This window comes from Streptopelia decaocto, assembly GCF_964273445.1.
Source record: "Streptopelia decaocto genome assembly, chromosome: 2".
In the NCBI taxonomy this organism is placed as follows: domain Eukaryota; kingdom Metazoa; phylum Chordata; class Aves; order Columbiformes; family Columbidae; genus Streptopelia; species Streptopelia decaocto.
In genome coordinates, this window is record NC_138655.1 from 95580647 (window position 1) to 95592871 (window position 12225).

At 47.5% G+C, this 12225-nt stretch overlaps 1 long non-coding RNA gene across 2 annotated transcripts; it reads right to left on the minus strand.

Moving 5' to 3' along the window:
- Positions 1–1388: 1388 nt before the first annotated feature.
- Positions 1389–9677, minus strand: LOC309435610. Of its 2 annotated transcripts, XR_014183197.1 has the most exons (5): positions 9615–9677; positions 9403–9506; positions 9165–9275; positions 8866–8964; positions 1391–1897 (listed from the first exon to the last, which is right to left on the minus strand). It is a non-coding gene; the product is annotated as an uncharacterized lncRNA (long non-coding RNA). The 2 variants fall into 2 exon arrangements; XR_014183196.1 differs by lacking the exon at positions 9615–9677 and having other exon boundaries at positions 1389–1897; positions 9403–9606.
- Between the last annotated feature and the right edge of the window lie 2548 nt (positions 9678–12225).

A 12225-nucleotide genomic window follows, 5' to 3' on the forward strand; every position in this document is an offset into this window, starting at 1 on the left:
GTTGCGGTCGTTTGAGGTTGGTTTGAGGCAGGTTCTTTGAGGGTGGTTGTGAGAAGCTGTTTGCTGAAGGCTGGTGGGTTCAGGTTGCTTGATGCAGGTGATTTTTGGTTGAAGGTGTCTTGCATTGGTTGTTGTAGGTGGCGCATCTGAAGCTGTTTTCGTTGAGGCCGTTTTCAGTAGTTTGGTTTAGGTTTGTTTAGATGATGTTAAGTTGGTTGGTTGGTTATTTTAGGTTGTTTCTTTTCAGTAGGCAGTTTAGGTGGGTTGGTGGGTGTCTGTGTTTTCAGGTAGGTTGGTTTAGGCAGGTTTGGTTTACAGAGTTTAGGTTGCTTGAAGGGTTTGTGTTGAGGTGGGTTCAGGTTGTTTGGTTTAGGTTGGTTTAGTTACTTTTTGGTAGGTTGTTTTAGGCAGTGTTATTTCCGTTGCATGTTTTGAAGATGGGTTCCTTCAGGTTGGGGTGGTTTAGATTGGTTGTTGAGGGTGCTTTAGGTGCTTTGGTTAGATTGACATTGTGTTTTGTTGGTTTTAGGTGGTGTCTGGATGATTTGGATGTGACTGCAATCTCGCTGGGACATGTGTCCCCCCACTAATCACCAGGCTGGATTGGGCTGTTTCTGCTGTCTCAGCAGATGTCCCCTTCCTCCTTCCCTGCTCCATGTGTTTCCCTCCCTTGCTCAAAGAGGACGAGCTTCCCCGCTAGAGGCGAACCATTGCTAGGTCACGGGGATACGGTAGCTGCGCTGTGCTTGAGAACCTCCAAACCAGCTCAGGGTCCATTTGTAGGAGAACCTGGGGTAGTCAAGCTTCCAAGATTGCAGACACATCCAAGTGAGACACTGCATGGGGTAGGGTGGCTGGTGGTTGGAGTTTGGTTGTTGAGGTTTTTTCGGGTGTTTTACCTTCGTTGTTGAAGTTTAGTTGATTTAGATTGGTTTTTAGCTTGGTGATTGTAGGCTGGTTTCAGTGGTTCTATTTAGCTTTGGGTTGTTTGCTTGAGGTCATTTTGGTCAGGTTATGTCATTTGGTTCCATATTTTTGAGGTTGGTTTAGATGGGTTGTTTTAGGTAGTTTTATCCTTGATCAGATTGTTTTGAAGTTGTTTGAGATTGTTTAATGGTTGTTTTAGGTTAAGATGGGTTGGTTTTGGTTTGTTTAGCTTGTTTGGTTGCAGGTTGTTTAAGGTTGGCTGAGAAATGCCGGTGTCTCTAGTTTTAGATTGTTTTAGGTAGGATTTTATAGATCATTTGGTTTGGGTAGGTTTGTTTTAGGGTGTTTAGGTTGGTTTCTTTTGTTTGGTTTAGGTTGGTTTAGGTAATTTGTTGTAGATTGTTTAAGGTTCTGCTTAGGTTGTTGGTGGCTGATTGAAGATTTTTTAAGGCAGACTGGTTTAGGTTGTGTAAGGTTGGTTTAGGTGAGTTGTTCTATGCTGGTTTAGGCAGGCTGTTCTAGCTAAGTTTAGGGCCAACTCATGGAGCAGCAGGCGCCCAGGCCAAATGGCCCAAAGAAGCCGTGGCAAGGGGCCGTGCTCAGCGCTGCAGAGGAAGGCAAAAAACCCCCAGAGACGCTTGCTGTCCCACCTGGGGGAAAAAAAAGCCTTCCTCCCCCCAGCTGCAGGGCACGAGAGGCCATCTTCCTGGTCCCTGAGCAGCAGGCAGGAACCGAGCCAAAAGGGCCCAGAGGAGCTCTGCAAAGCGGTCATGCTCAATGCTGCAGAGGAAGGCAAAAAACCCCCGGGGACCAGGGCCAATCTGCCCCGGGGGAAAAAATTCCTTCCTGACCCCAGTGCTGGCGATCGGCTGTTCCCTGAGCATGTGAGCCAGACCTGGCTCCTTGTCCCACAGGCTGCTCACGCCCCCCAGGACCTGCCCAAGCCCTCGCCTATCCTACCCTATCCTACCTTGAGCCGGAGCCACCTCCCGGCCTTGGGAGACTGCCGAAATGCCTCTGAGCTGATGGACCTTGGGGGCAAGAGCCCTTCCTGTGCCTGGTGGGACACCAGTGGGTGTTCCAAGCACAGAAGAAATTCCCTTGGTCTCTCCACTGCTGTCCAGTTGAAAAGGATTTCCATCCATGAGCTGAGCTTGGAAGGTGGTCCTGCCAGCAGATCACCTTGCAGTGGAGAACCTCCAGCAGCCTCATGCAAGCTCTTCCTCCCTCAGCCCCTGCCCTGTGATTCCACCAGCTCCTCAAGTGCTTCCTCTGGGATGTGTTGGGGCTGCCCCCGGGCCAGCTCTGGCAGTGGACACGGGACGCGGCTGCTCCTTTTGATCCTGCTCGGGGCATTGTGAGCGCTGCATTGCCGGGTGCTGGCATTGTGACACGGGGGTGACAGAGCCACGTGTGTGCAGCCCCGCCCACCCCAACTCTGCCCAGCACCCTTGGGAGGAAGCCTTTGTGGTGCTGGCCCCAAATCAGTCCCTGTCGTCTACAGGACAGGGGAGTAATCAACTAACCGTGTCCCTTTTTTGCCAAAACACAGTGTGGATTTGTTGCTAGTCCAGCCTCACTTCCAGTACTTCTTCCTACAGCCCTGTTACGAATTCCTGACCAAACCTGGGAAGAAGAAACAAAATGCCAGAGATGAGAATTACTGAATGCAACAAGAAGACACAACAGAGATGACAGAGGAAAACAGCAAGAGGGGGAGGAGAGGAGGAGCAGAGGACATGTAAGCAAACAAGATCCTTGAATCAGAAGAGTGATAGAAGGGTTCCCAAAGACCAGGCTCTGAATAAAAAGCATACCTCGTAAGCTTCTGTCTCCAGGTCTCTAATTTGCTGCTCAGCCTCAGGTCTGCTCTGACAGTAGGCCACATTTCTCTGCCTCATTTCAGCATCTGGATGCTTCAGAAGAAATGTGTGAGCTGCTGCAATAGCCTTTGCAAGGTTATGAGCCTAAACAGGGATGGGAAAAGAGGAAGGGGGGGAAGAGGGTTAATGGGGGAAAAAAAAATCAAAGTTTACCAGTTTTTGTTGACAAATTTTCCTGCAGCTTCTAGATTCCCAGCTTCCTTGTACTGAAGCCACGGTCTCGGCAGATACAATTGTACACTAGATCTGATACAGTTCTTCTCAGTTTTACTAACACATGCATAATGAGGAATTTATTTTTTAATGTTAAAATCTATGATTGCTGCAGATAGCATGGGTGATGACTTTAGGTTAACAGAAGAGCATTTTTCCCCTCCACTTGCCCTGTTCATGAAGCTGACAAGGCAGAAGCCAAGGCCTCACCAAGAGAATACCAGCACCCTGAGGACCCTCACTCTGAAACAGACATCAGAGGATGCTGCGCTTCTGACCCCAGCATCCTTGCTGTGGAACACCGAGGCTACACATCATCGTACAAGTCCTGTCATCCACACTGCGGGGCCGTAAAAGACTAGATCCCTCATTCTTTTCTTTCTTCCTTTCTCTCTGCTCTTTCCTTCTCTCCTTTTTTCTATACCCTCATTTCTTTGTCTCTCCTTCCGTATATATATGTATATCACTCTCTCTTTCTCTCTCCCTTATACCTTAGTTTTTCTTTCTTCTCTACCACTCTCTTTCCCTTTTGAACATATAAGGATAACACCATCTTTAAGCTCTGCGGTTAATTTCTGGTTAAATTTCATATTATAGCTACTGATGGTTGCCAATATACCGCTTGTAGTAGGATTTTCGCTGTTAATGTGTTGATAAGTTCTGTTATACTTTTGCCAAGTCACCATTTGCTGTAACCAATATCCCAACAAGTTCTTTTAGTAAAACTCACAATTGGATTGGACCCCGGAGGTGATTGTCTGTCATTCACTTCACGTAACCACGCAGAATTAACCCAGAGTTAACTTGCACCTGGTCTCGTCTGTTGAGTCAGGGCGCGTGTTGTGTCTAGAGTTAACTCATCCCTCATCCCATCTGTTGGGACGGGACAGGAGGGTTTGCGTTTGGATGAAAAGTCAGCAGCTTTGCAGGCTTTGAACCCTCACACCCTACATGCCCTGTGCCACTTTGCCTGCTCATAGCTGCAGTCTTGAGGGAGGGAACAGCACACTCGAGAGCAGCTGCAGGGACATTTTCTCCCCATGCTCCCCTTTACTGTCATCTGGTTCACTTCCTTCCTCTCTTTCCTCCTCCACGATAGCTGCCCCTTGCTGGCTGCTGCCAAGAGTTCTTGCCCACTCAATGCCAGCTCGTCTCTTGACTTGTAGAATCACAGAATCATTTTGGTTGGAGGAGACCCTCACGATCATTGAGTCCAACCATAGCCTAATTTGTTTCGATTGCGTGATGACAATCTATACCACTGACTCCCTGAAGGGGTTTTCATTTCTGTCCCGATTGCCTTCTCCAGCATTTTTCAATACATAAATAAAAAAAAAAATCTAAAAAAAAAAAAAAATTAGATATGATTGGAACATCGTGTTGATTTTGGCCCCAAAGACTTTATTTCCCAGAAATAAGTTGGGTCGTCATCAGAACCCTTTGAAGATTTCTAGCCAGTGTAGAACTATTGCATTGCGTTGTTTTTAACACAATTCTATGCATGTTGCAGTGTGTGCATTTAATTTCTACTTTCCTTAGAATTTTAAAAACAGTCTTAAACTGAAGAGAGCTTTCAGGCTTGGTAGAGAAAAAGAGCAGATCTTGACTCCACGGTCTGTGGACATCGTTCTAAAGACAGTTTCTGTGCATCCAAATGCTGTTAATCCTTGATAATATGATGATGCTTCTGTGATGACCACGGAAACACACAGGGGGGCAGCAATGAGGAAAGAACCTTGAAAGATAGTCTAGCGTTGTTCGCATCCCAAAGGAGGATGATCCATTTTCCGTATCATTCCTTACAAATGCTTGTCTAATTTGTTCTTTAAAAATTCCTTTAATATTCCTGCTGTTGCAAAGGTTGCTACATACCCTACGTTTTTCAGGTTTTTAACTTCAGCCTCATTATTCTGTGTCCTGTATGCAGTGAATGTACGCAAATGCTTTTCTTCATAGCTACCTTTTAGATGTTTAAACACACTTGTTTCTCTTCACTATTGCCCTATTGACTTTCTGTAGAATCCCAGAAGTTGTACTACACCCTTCTTGAAAGGCAGGACATCATCTGGAGGGTGCAACAGCTAATATGTGCAAATACAATGCTGCAAAAATAATGCGCGAATGTACTATCTGAAGTGTCATGTGTGATGAGGAATCACTGGGTGTTGTAATTAGCGAGAAATGGTACCTAAAAACTAGGTGACAGAAAGAGGACATGAGGCTGGCCTACTGCTCTTCAAGCTTGTGGTGCAGCTCTGTGGGCTTTGGATGACTAAAGGAAAGCAGGAGGCACAGGGGAGAACTGCTGCTGGATCTTAATGAAAGATGGCAAATGATTTGGAGAGAGGTTTTCAAAGTCAGAAATGCAAGTCAGGGGCCCAGTTCCAAATTGCCTGTGAAATCCCTGTGTACTTCCCTCGCTTGTGTAACTTTGTGTATTGTCCAGAAGTTTTCATTTCAAAGTTAAGAAAGTCACACTTGTATGATAGCTGATGTCATGATCTCATAATAACAGGTATAATAAAAGTAATGGAAAATGTCAGTATTCAAAACAGGTCCATGATAAATTAGAAACGAACTTCTACAACTGTCGCTTACCGTGCCTTCCACGTTACAGCTGTCATTAGTCATTGATGCTGTTTCCTCAGACTTTGAGCTGTAGTATCTGATTTTTGTTTCAGGGTGTGTTCTGAAGTTGCTGATGGCACTGCCTTGGTCCTTTGGCTAAAAAGTGTAGCAAATATTTTGTGGATTATCAGTATGAGCAGCAGTCAAACAGCATTCTTTTCAAATCAATAAGGAAAAAAGTTGCACCAGTTCATCTCAGTTCCCTAATACCAAAGGTCTTTTTCACATTTATTGATCCTTTTGTATTTTGCTCCTTCTTTAAGGTCAGTTGATGTCTGGAGGGAACCGTCACATCTTTGAAAACTCCTTGTAGCTATGGAAAAGAGATTTGTTGACTTCCTTGGGTGATAAGTAGACACTGCAGAAATTATATGCCGCTCATCTCTAAGTCTGAGATAGGAATTAGGAAGGAATGTGTTACTGGAAAATAAAATAGAACTGGGCCCCTTGAGACAGAAATATGTTGATGAAATCGTGTAGTGTTATTAGCCAAGACATAGCGACTCTTTGGCCAGGGAACAAACAGATCCTGTGCTAAAATAGCGTTTGTTCCAGGTAATTCTCAACAGTCTCTCCAAGCAATGGATCTACTTTGCAAATGAGATAAAGTGGACCTAAACAGTGAAACAATAAGGGCTGTTTTTCTTCCCCTGGTTCAAAATCGACACAGCAGAGCCCATATAGTTTTCAAATCAGCAGCAGCTCCTTCACCTGCTTGCTGTCATACAGAGCAGAATCTGTACTTTCTCCTTCTGTACGGCTCCTGAAAGAAACTTGGTTGCACTTGTTCACTTGTTGTAAAGAATGGGATGTTGATCAAGTGCAACTGTAGCAAATACTTTCTTTGTTTAAACAACTTAGAATTTTCCTGTGTTGATTCTCATAAAAAAAAAAAATAAATAATGCAGTATTTTTCAGGTACAGAGCCCTCAGGGCTCTCTCAGGGCTTGTCATGCAGACCTCCAGGCATAACAAAGCAGAATTCTTTTCTCTCTTCTCTCTCCTCTTCTCTTTCCCTTTACCTTCCCTTTCCCTTCCCTTCTTCTCCTCTCCTCCTCCCTTCCTTTCTCCCTTCCCTTCTTCTCCTCTCCTCTCCTCCTCCCTTCCCTTCTCCCTTCCCTTCTCCCTTCCCTTCCCCTTCCCCTTTCCCTTTTCTCTCTCTCTCCTCTCACTCTTCCCTTGAAAACCACTTTCAAGGACAGAAAATACAATGGATACAAGTGTTTCTTTTAATTTAATTTATTTTTTATGTTAATTTATTAATTTATTTAATGTTATATCATGTTATGTTATTTCATGTCATATTATTTCCATTTCTGATTCTGTTTCAGAGCCAATGCTCACAATCCTTAACACAAGCCCACGTGTAGCCAGGAGCAGGCTGATGCATTCTTCAGTTTAGCTTGAAAAAACAGCCCTTGCAGGCTGGCAAAGGCAAGTCCCAGAGCTGCAGAGAGCAGCAGCAGGAATAGAGGCCAAGCTTTGCCCGGTTCCTGAAGAGGGAGAACCTTGAGAATGAGGTGTGGGACTGACCACGCATGAAAGAAGAAGGAGAAGAAGTTGATGATGGGTGTGGTACCGTGGGATGTTTTCCAGAGCTACGTGACACGTAGCGATGATGAGCAGACTTTTTGCCTTGCGCACCTTGTTTTGCTGCTGTGCTTCTTGGGCAGGGTGCACGAGAAGCACTCTGGTCCCTGCCAGGCACTGGTGTTGCCCACAGGGTGAGGTGCCAAGTGGCAGCTGCGGATGCTGCAGCCAGGCTGGAGCCCTTCCAAGCAGGGGCTGTTTTGGTGGAGGGAGGTTTTTGGTTTTGGTAGCTTGGTTGAGGTTGTTGAGGTGGTTGGAGGTGATTTGTTTGTGGCAGGTTGTTCTTTGAGGGTGGTTGTGAGAGGCTGGTTGTTGAAGGCTGGTGGGTTTAGGTAGCTTCATGTAGGTGATTTTTGGTTGAAGTTGTTTTCTGTTGGTTGTTTTAGGTGGGGTATGTGAAGTTGTTTTTGTGGAGGTTATTTTCAGTAGTTTGTTTGAGGTTGGTGTCGGTGGTTTGGTTGAGGTTGTTTAGATGATTGGAGGTTGGGTGGTTTAGGTTGGTTCTTTGAGGTTGGTTTGATTTTCTTCTGTTCTTTTCAGTAGGCAGTTTAGGTAGGTTCATGGATGTCTGTGTTTTCAGGTAGGTTGGTCTAGGTAGGTTTGGTTTCCATCACTGAGGTTGCTTGAAGGGTTTGTGTTGAGGTTGGTTCAGGTTGTTTGTTTGAGGTTGGTTTAGTTGTATTTAGGTAGTTTGGATGAGGTGATTTGATTTGGGTAGGCTGTTTGAGCTTGTTGAGGCGTTTTCTGGTGGCTCAGGTTGACTAGGTGGTTTAGTTTGGGTTTTTTGGTAGGTTTGGTTTTGGTTGTTTGGTGGTTGAGGTTTTTTTGGTCATTTGGCTTACCTTGGTTGAGGTTGTTTGCGGTTTGTTGTTTTCAGTTGTTTTGTGCTGTCTGAGGCCGGTTGTGTGTTTGTAGGTTGTCTGTTTCTCAGAGGCATCATGTTGTTGAAGCTGGGTTCCTGAAGGTCATTGAAGGTTGTTTGTATTTTGGTTTCGGTTAGCTGCTTGAGGTTGGTTCAGGTAGTATGCTGTAGATTGTTGAAGGTTGTTTTTAGGTTGTTGCTGGCTGGTTGTTTGAAGATTGTGAAGCTAGATTGGTTGACGTTCTTGAAGGTTGGTTGGTTGCAGTTATTTAAGGTTAGTTTAGGTGAGTTGTTCTATGCTGGTTTAGGTAGGCTGTTCTAGCTAAGTTTAGGGCCACCTCGTGGAGCAGCAGGCACCCAGCCCAAATGGCCCAAAGAAGCCGTGGCAAGGGGCCGTGCTCAGCGCTGCAGAGGAAGGCAAAAAAGCCCCAGAGACGCTTGCTGTCCCACCTGGAGGGAAAAAAAAGCCTTCCCCCCCCCAGATGTAGGGCACGAGAGGCCATCTTCCTGGTGCTTGAGCAGCAGGCAGGAACTGAGCCAAAAGGGCCCAGAGGAGCTCTGCAAAGTGGTCATGCTCAATGCTGCGGAGGAAGGCAAAAAACCCCCGGGGACCAGGGCCAATCTGCCCCGGGGGTAAAAAATTCCTTCCTGACCCCAGTGCTGGCGATCGGCTGTTCCCTGAGCATGTGAGCCAGACCTGGCTCCTTGTCCCACAGGCTGCTTACGCCTCACAGGACCTGCCCAAGCCCTCGCCTATCCTACCTTGAGCTCGAGCCATCTCCCGGCCTTGGGAGACTGCCCAAATGCCTCTGACCTTCGAAAAATCCATCCAGCGGTCCTGTCAAGAGTTCCTGACCAAACCTGGGAAAAAAACCAAAATGCCAGAGATGAGAATTACTGAATGCAACAAGAAGACACAACAGAGATGATGGAGGGAAACAGCAAGAGGGGAGGGAGAGGAGGAGCAGAGAACACATAAGTAAAGGAGACCCTTGCATCTCACCCAATCAGAGGAGTGATAGGAGGGTTCCCAAAGACCAGGCTCTGAATAAAAAGCATACCTCGTAAGGTTTTGTCTCCAAGGCTCCAAACTTTTCCCTTTTTTAAGGCAAGGTGCGGATCCCACGGTGTCCTTCGGTCCCCGACGGTCTCTGGCGGTCTCCAGTCGGCTTCTGTGCACACACACATACATCTAGCTTTTATTTTCTATATCTACATATTTCTATTGACTCTGTAGTCTGCATACAGGGAGAAGGAGAGAGAAAGAAAAAGTCTGAATTATTTGTGCAATGTGAAAACCTTTTCCCTTGAAGGGAAGCTCCAGCTCCAGCGCTGTCCTCGGGTCTGTGGCGCTGTCCCCCGCTGTGTGGCGGCTCCTGAGGACTCCTCCCGGCGCTCTGGGGCTGCCGAGCAGAAGATGGCAGCGACTCTCCTCGCCTCTTGCCCAGCCCCAGGGCAGAGGAGATGCCCCGGCATGAGGGCCGGGGGTGCGGGCTGGAAGCCGGGCTCACCTGTGGCTGCAGAGCGGCTGCTGGTCCGGCCCATCCCCGGAGGGGGCTAGTGGCGGCTGCGGGGGCGGCGCCGCTTGTGGCCAGGCGCCTGCCTGGGGGCTCTGGGAGAGCCCCCGGCCGTCCTGCGGCGCTTGGGGCACCACGGCGCCGCGGGCAGTCCGGCCGTGCTGCTGGAGTGCCCCTGCAGCCCCGCCTGAGGCGGATCCACCTCCATCGCCGCCTCCTCCTCCTCCTGCCGAGGCGGATCCACCTCCATGGGCTCCGCCTCCTCCCGGGGTGGGTCAATCTCCATGGGCTCCTCCTGCCTGTGGGCGGTGCTGCTGCTCCTGACAGGCCGCCGCCGTTTGGGCGGCGGAGCCATCGCAGGGGGTCCCTGAGCCTCCTCTCGCTTCTTCGCGTCGATCCGGCGCTGTCGTCTGCGGCCTCTTCTCTCGCAGCGATGGCGCAGCTGGCACAGCTGGGCTCCAACTGCCATCGCAGAGGCTCGTGGCGTCCCCAACGGCCGCTGCGGTGGCCGGCATGGCGGCCCCCGGGGCCACGAGGCCCCGTTGCGGGGCCATTTTGCTCTGCAGTCCGGTCAGTGCTCAGGTTTGGTTTGCCTCTGGTGGAACGGACTCATGGGCCTTTTGTCTTAAGGAGAGAGCAACATCTGCAGATCTTTGGACAATATGTTTTACCAGCACGACAAACCTGGTCGTTGTATTGCAGAATTCTACTCTGCTAAGGGATTCTGGTATTTCTTTAGTGCTGTAGTGTTAAGAATGCCAAACGTGTTGGAAGAGACAGTGCTTTTTTGGCTCCAAGCCACTTCTATGGATGTTCAAGCGTTTCCAGAAATCCTTCTTGCAACAACCCTCTTGTGAGTTACAGACTTGTGAGTATTATTTGTGCTTGTTGTTGCTGTTTAATCTTTTGTTTGCTGAGGGAAAACTTGCTGTAAGATCTGTGAGCAAAACGTGGTTTTGGAATATTTGCCAGCTGAGTGGTGTCTCCCTTGGCCTTCATCTCTAGGGGGTGATGGGTTCAGGGCAGCCGTGCCATAGAGTAGCAGTTGCACGATTGATACTTGTCATCGGGTTCCTAATTGGTAGCCTTTATTTTGCGTGGGTTGTGTGTTGAACTGCTCAGTAGTCAGTTTGGTTTCACATTTCCTGAAGGTCTAGGCAAAGATTAAAAAAAGGAGTGGACTTAAAGAGAAGTATGTATTATTTTGTCATGCCATGTTGCTATTTGAAACCTGTGTTGATTATTGGTGATATTGAAGAAATTGCCGAGACTTAGAGGGCAAATCTTGCTGTGCTGAGCAGAAGAGTGCAATGGATCTGTTTGGTTGCCAGGTAGCTTTCTTGACCCATGTGGCCAGTTTATCAAGATTGCACTGCACGCCTGAGAGAGTGAGAAAGATCCCCTCTCTCCTTAAATAATTACCATGACGCTAATGGGATGAAATACTCTTATCCATCAGCCTGGATGTCAGTCAAGCTCTGTCCCATCTCTGCCCCTCTTCCTCGACACGTCACATCTGTGGGCAGAGCAGTCAGAATGTCCTTGGCTCTCAGACGGGAGCAATTAAAAACATGAGCTCTGTGCTGGGGTGTTATCTTGTGTTCTCAAACGAATTTCAAATAATGACTGCGTGAGCTGTGAAAAAGAAAGGTTTCTAACTCCATGAAGAAAATGAGTTCGCTTTCAGTGAAACCTGCACAATTTCAGGTATGGAGCCCTCAGGGCTCTGTCAGGGCTTTCTTTTCTCTTCTGCCTTCTCTTCCCTTCCCCCCTGCCCTTCCCCTTTCCCTCTCCCTTCCTTCACTCTTCCCTCAAAACCACTTTCCAGGACACAAAACGTAATGGGTACAAGTGTTTCTATTTTATTTTAATTTGTTTTGTTTTATTTTATTTTATTTTTTTAATTTTTTTTAAATTTACTTCATTTTATGTTTTTTCATGTTCTGTTATTCCATGTCATTTCCGTTTCTCACTCTTTTTCAGAGCCAATGCTCACGATCTTTAACACAAGCCCACGTGTAGCCAGGAGCAGGCTGATGCATTCTTCAGTTTAGCTTGAAAAAACAGCCCTTGCAGGCTGGCAAAGGCAAGTCCCAGAGCTGCAGAGAGCAGCAGCAGGAATAGAGGCCAAGCTTTGCCCGGTTCCTGAAGAGGGAGAACCTTGAGAATGAGGCGCGGGACTGACCATGCACCAAAGAAGAGGTATGTGGTACTGTGGGATCTTTTCCAAAGCATCACATGTAGCGATGACAAGCAGATGTTTTGCCTTGCGCACCTTGTTTGGCTGCTGTGCTTCTTGGGCAGGGTGCACGAGAAGCGCTCTGGTCCCTGCCAGGCGCTGGCGTTGCCCGCAGGGAGAGGTGCCGAGTGGCAGCTGCGAATCCTTCCTGTTCCTGACAGGACACCAGTGGCTGCTCCAAAGCACTGGGTCCCCGTGCAACATCTCTGCATGCTGTTTCCTACATCTACCTTCTTTGTCTGTAACTTGTTTGGGTTTTACTTGTTTCTTTGTACCTTCTTTGGTGTTCTGTTTTTGTTGTTGATGTTGTTTCTATTGTTGTTTTGGTTTTGTTGGGTTTTTTTAAGTTGGTTTCATTTGGTTGGT